Genomic DNA, 6,836 nt, shown 5'->3' with positions numbered 1-6,836 from the left:
GACGTCCTCTTAAGTCTAGCAAAAAACAATTTATCCGTTGTGCATCGACAATCGTCTCTTGACAACGAATCAGAAATATACTATATTATACATATTACACAAGTCACTGTCATGTGTATAATGTATGTAGTATAGGATTATTATTTATTTCAAATTACAATATATTTATATTATTTTGAATATTTTGATTCAGAATTGTTCCATGGGGTCCGGACCCCCCCCCCCCCACATTGACTTGTGTCTCGTGGGTTTTTACATGATTAAGAAAAACAAATTTTATCATGCGATACGAAGGATTTTGTAATTATCAACATTTTCAATTAATATCGTGATTTTTTTGTTATCATTTTGGTACCGAAAATGGTTGAAAAATACAGAGTTCATTTTTTAATTCAAATATTTTGTAGTTATGTACATTGCCAGCATCTACAGACACTCCAGAGAGATATTTTTCAACTTGAAAAGTTATCTAAGATCAACTATGATTGAAGTGATGTATTTTAAGAAATATTTTTATAAAAGTTATAAGTTATAACATAATATTATATTAGATTCTGAGCGGAGCGATGCAGCTAGTGGTTTTACAGTGGTGTTTATTTTATTTTTTTTTACGCTGTATACAAAATTTCTACCAAAACTCAAAAATTTTATATCGTCTTATAAATATGGTATATTTATTTAATAATGAGTAATTGGGTGGTGTGGGGGGGCTTTGCTTCCCGTGGCTATGATTTCTGAAAATTATCTGGACCCTCCCCATGACAAATTCCTAAATACGCCACTGAACGTGAGTATGGACACTTGATTTTTTTCAAACAAACACATTTACGAATGGTTAAATATTATTCAATTACAATAACATCGTCCTCCAACCCCCTCCCCCCTCCCCCTTAGAACTAACCAGTCACTTCGTAGTTCGTTCTCTGCGTCCGCTCTTGAAGTAATGATAAATGAAGTACGTAGCCGAACTATTATAGCCTATATTATAACCTAACCTATAGGTATAACGTCACCAGGTGTGTATATTATTATTATTATTATTTTGAGTTTAGCCACACACACACACGACACGCAATACTCATTCAGCGGAGAAGGGTTTCGCGTGCGTACTGCGCATGCGTGTGGCTGTAGTCGGCAAAACGGATAAAATACCGATACCGGATCGTGCAGCACCAGTGTGGCAGCGTGACAACCGGTGTCGAGTTTGTCTGGAGTAGTGGACTCAAACCTTACTTCGATACAACGCCATTCGTTAGGCCACGTGCTCGCCGCCCAACAAATAATTACACCGAAACCGAATATTGTAAGTGTTTTTTTTGGCATTCAAGTTGTGCTATATTATAGTTTAATACAATTTTTGATATTATACAATTTTTGGCATTTACTAACATAAGTTCCTACGTATGGGCAGTATTCTAAGTACTTTGGAAAAACACGAGTCAGATACCTTTACATAGGTACCTAATAATATATTACTCTGAAGCCTGAATATCATATTATTTTGTTCTCTACCTATTTATATATTCATAGGTATTCGAATAAGAACCTACTTTTTTAGAAATATAAATAAAATATACCTATACCGATATGTTAGTTACCTATGTATTTATATTTTAAAAACCAACTGGTTTACATTTAACCAAGAATATGTTTACAGTTAAGTATCAAATAAATAATAATTAATGCATTATTGTAATAATTTATTTATTTTATCTAAATAAAATTGATTAAATAATAGTAAGATAAAATCCAAAAAATATTTAAATGTATCTTTTGAAAAAAAAATTAAATTAAAAAATATAAGGGTAAGTACTATGTACTAATGAAAATTCAAGTAATCTATCAGTTTTAAAGTATATTGTAGGTGATAATAATTTTAAAAATATACTAAGTCATAATAGGTAATAATACCTAATGGCAATTAAAAATGTAATTTAATTAAATATTTAATTATTCCAATTGACAATTAGAATTTACATTAAACTGTTAACGAATATAAAAATATTCTTAATACTAAATCTTTGTAGTTGCTTTTTTTATTTTGGAAAATTTAAATGTTTGATTGGCGTGACGTGCTTTTATGTTATACTAATTGTTTTATGTAGGTAGTACACTAATACCATATTGTAGCATTCAAAATAATTTTTTTTACAAAAAATGATTTTTTAATTAGGAATCTTGTATTATATCTTGTATTAAATAAAAAAAAAACGAATGCGTGTAACTACTACTAACTATGTATATTCTTACACAGTTACACGTTTAGTTAATTATTCACATTTTTAAGAGCTTACAATATATTAGTTCATATTTTAATGGTATTTTTAGTGCTATAAGTCCTAGAACCCCGAATAACATTTTTTTTTCATGATCGGATGTAGCCACGAGTAACCAACAGTAACTACGTTCAATTACCTGTTTTCTGAATCCATTTAAGCTTTGTTGTGCTCTACCCAGATAACCAAAATTATAGTTAAGAAGACTGGTTTCCTCAATAAATTTCCTGCTCATCTATACCACCAATATAACAAATTCATAAATTTAATATTTAACTATAGTAATTAGTAATTAATATACTTATTGTCTGTCATCATATTTTCGAGCAAAATAATGTTTTAATCTTCAACTTTGAGAGTAGTGTCTGGTACCAAAAGAGATCTAGTTGAAAATACCTCAGAATAATCAGCGAAAACAAAATAATAAACGGGAACTAACTAATGGAAAATTTTACCCAAGACCAGTTTTTTTATCTTTTAAACACCTATCAAAATTATCCTAGTGTTTTTTTTTATTAAAATAAGTAATCTATGTGATCATGGACTTTTTACTGGATTAGTAAATTGTGAACAGTTACTACAGAACAGGCTCTTCCTACACGCTAGACACTCGTCTCGATATAGGTATAATATTTTACAAACACGGGATAGGTAGTCGTATATATATATATGTATATTAACTTATAATAAAGATTATTTTCAGTTAAATATTCACTATGATGTTCATTACAAAGTATATATTTTAAAAATGTCTATTACACATATTAAATAATGTATTAGATATTTAATAAATACTAGAGTTGCGCCGCTATAATGAAAATAAACATGCATTTTTGTGGAAATAATAACTTAGTCTGTATGTGTACCTATAATGTTTTTATACCTACTTGATCTATTACAACCTCTTTATAGTAAGGTTATCCAATAATAAAAGTGTTAATACAAAATTCATAGCCAATTATAATACTTATAATGTTTAAATTATCAAAACCTAATATATAAATGTTTTTGTGCCTATAAGATTGTTTCATTGATTAAATACGAATTGAAAAACGCTCATATGTAAACATTATCTTAAAATTTAATTATGTATGAACTTTATAACATTATAATATGCATATTATAGTTATACAGTATATACACAATATAGCATTATTATATATGACTAGCTAATATGTTATCAATATTCAATATATACTTATTGGTTATAACACAAATTATTACAAAACATGGAATAACGCATATACTCCTGCAATACCAGCATGTGAAGTTCATTTTGGTTTCTATTCTATATTACATACCTACGTACTATAATGTATTATACATGCTAATATACTACTATACGTACCAACGGTTTATGAGTTTAAAATGAAAACAATAGTTTTATATTTGCCTAATCAAATTCAATGCGGTCAAATTTACATTACTAAAATGGAAAAATATAATACCCATATATTATGAACAACACGTGATATATGCACGGATGCTTATTGCACGATATCAGGATTAGGCCATATAATAACATACCTCTATATGAACCTATATGAATTATCAGCTATTAATCGTCCCAAATGATAGTATATACTATATAGGTAACTACTAACTGCTCAGGCGCGGCGCTCTGATATGTACAGTAGGTAATAGCCAATAGGTATTGAATGTATCTCGTCATTGAGTAGGTCACTGTAATGAATGGATTGAATTTGAATTCAATGATAAATAATTATAACATACGAAAAACCATTCTGAGCGTAGACCGTCAGCCTAAGTCACTAAAAATATTTTAATACATATATATTTATATTAAAATGTTTGTACTATAAGGATAATATTTACTTTAAAAGGTTGTACAAAAGTATAAAACAAACGTAATATTGGAACTAGTATTTGTTATACTTGGGCCATTTTTACAAATTATTTATGTTGATGGATTAATTCTAATACTAACATTTTCAAATCATAGTTTCATATCTTATAATAAAACCATTACCGCACTGATCTTTTATCCTTAGAACACAAAGTTAAATAACTCAAAAACTGCTTGTTCAAATTTAGATTCTGAAACGTAAAATTTTTCAGAACAATTATCCACTCAATAATTTACAGTTGAAAGGGGGATGGGTTCTCATTTGAAAAACAGAAGTTTGTATCAACACGGGACACTCCTTAGGTAAGTAGTACAACAAACCTCAAGAACTTTGAAATATGATCCTTAAGTTTATTAAAAAAATTCTAAAAATCAAATTTTAAATAACTACATTATTGAAGAAAATAAGGGGTGAGCAATGAGGATTGAGCATGCTTAGTGAATCACTCTGTATATAGCTATAATATAATTACTAGGGCCCGGATTTTTATGCAAACATTTTTGTTAAATATGCATATATATATGCACTCCAAAATTCAAAAATATGCAAATAATATTAAAAAAAAAAATGTATTCTTTAAAAAATAAAAATTTAAAAATATAGTATTAAGTGAAAAAAAAAATACAATTTAAATATAATTTTTTTAAATGTGTATAAAGCATAAAAATGTGTATCAATTAATAATTATTGAATGAGTACCAACATGATGTCACAAAATGTGCTTTTAAATTATCAAATTAGTCGCGGTCTATACGTCGCTAGTCGCACACGTTTAATTACGCTCCGCTTAATTCTCGTGATCCCGTCAAAGTTTCGTGTCCGAAATTGTCGTACTTAGTACGAAAAAAATCGCAATTCTTCCCTATTTATTTGTATAAATAAAAAAAAAAACTGGAAATGCGCCTAAGTGCGCTTTTTCATTCTAAATGCAAACGAACTACGTTTACGTTTAAATAAAATTTTTACCGTCTACTAAATCCGTCGTGCTATCGCTGCAACGCGCATCGATACCCGACCTTTGCCCACAGATAACTTGCCGCGACCTCACAACGTACCCACATCGTCGAAAGTGATTAATAAACATGCAGATAAAAATAAAAACAGCAACATTATATAGCTCGCCTAATCAAAAATTCTACAAATAATCCTATGCTGAACTCTACAGATCCAACGTCACTCCAGGTTGATAACACGGATGCTGGTTGGACACAAAAGTCAAGTAAAAGAAACCATTCTGATTCATCTGAACCAAAATCTACTGATCCTACCTCAAATAAAAAAAATAATAATAAATTATTTATAACGAAAAATTGTTATGAAGTGCTTACTCAAACCGAACCTGCTGCTACAATAACCGAAGCTACAATAATTGAAGCTGACACTGTCTCCGAAGGATCCATCATCACTGATCATATAAAACCCCCACCTCCAATCTTCATGAAAGGAGTTTTAGACTTCCCTGGCTTTTCCTCAGTTTTAATTGAGCTGATCGGAGTAGACAATTTTTACTGCAAATCTTCCACCGATCGATTAAAAATACAGACTGCTAACCCCGAATCATATAGATCACTAATCCGCTATCTAAAAGAACAAAAAGCAGAATACCACACCTTCCCACTGAAAGAGGACAAACCATTAAGAGTGGTTATTCGAAATTTGCAACCCTCAACACCTACGGAACTGATTAAATCTGAACTTGAAACACGTCTCTATGAGGTTAGACAGGTCACAAACGTGCTGCACAAGATTAATAAACGCCCACTCCCACTGTTCTTCATTGACTTGGAGCCCACCGACCACTCCAATGAAATATACCATTTATCTTCCCTTCTTCACACGAAGGTAAAAATCGAAGAGCCATACAAACCAAAGATGGTCAGTCAATGCCTCAATTGCCAAGATTATGGTCACACGCGATCATACTGTGGCTACTCAGCTCGCTGCGTCCGCTGTGGAGACTCACATTCTTCTTCAGATTGCACCAAACCAAGAAACTCTCCTCCCAAATGCGCCCTATGTGCAGGCAACCACCCTGCCAACTACAGAGGATGTAACGTCTATAGAGAACTTCAACGTCGAAATAAGCCTAACAATAAAAGTAACTTTTTACATGATAATGTTAATTTTAAGTCAACTAATAATAATTCTACTGTAAAAGAAAGCCACCCACCTGTGAAAACTAACCCTAGCACCCTCCCTCCCTCTTCATTCCAGAGAACTTATGCCCAAGCTACTTCAAATCAGTCAAGAGATACCACCCATTCTCCCCCTGAACTAGATTTTGATAAAAAAATGTCAAGTTTTCTTGATGAATTTAAATCAGTAATTAACCCCTTAATTACACTCCTAACACAAGTTATCTCATCTCTCTTAAATAACAAAAATGACAAATAAATCACCCACCTCAAAATCAATCATCGTCATCCTTTTCAATGCTAATGGCCTAAAAAACCGCATCAATGAATTACAAGCTGTCCTATATGAAAAACGTATCGATATTGCCTTAATTACTGAGACTCACTTTACCAAATACTCCAATTGATCTATCCCAGGCTATACTCTGCTCAAATCCAATCATCCAGACAACAAAGCTCATGGTGGTGTTGCAGTCATAATTAAATCTACTTTGTCCTTTTCCCACTACCAAACTTCTCACAAGATTATCTTCAATCCTGTGCTGTATCTATTAAGC

The 6,836-nt window shown here is 31.1% G+C and overlaps 1 protein-coding gene across 1 annotated transcript in view; it reads left to right on the top strand.

Moving 5' to 3' along the window:
• Nucleotides 1–1,215: 1,215 nt before the first annotated feature.
• Nucleotides 1,216–6,836, top strand: part of LOC100159560 (cystathionase-like) — a gene marked incomplete in the record, with an annotated part of 21,645 nt that continues 16,024 nt past the window's right edge. Inside the window, 1 exon segment of the mRNA NM_001163933.1 lies at nucleotides 1,216–1,307.

Source organism: Acyrthosiphon pisum, chromosome A2, assembly GCF_005508785.2.
Source record: "Acyrthosiphon pisum isolate AL4f chromosome A2, pea_aphid_22Mar2018_4r6ur, whole genome shotgun sequence".
Classification (NCBI taxonomy): Eukaryota; Metazoa; Arthropoda; class Insecta; order Hemiptera; family Aphididae; genus Acyrthosiphon; species Acyrthosiphon pisum.
The sequence above is the reverse complement of the archived record's forward strand: the minus strand, read 5'-3'. Positions and strand labels throughout refer to the sequence as shown.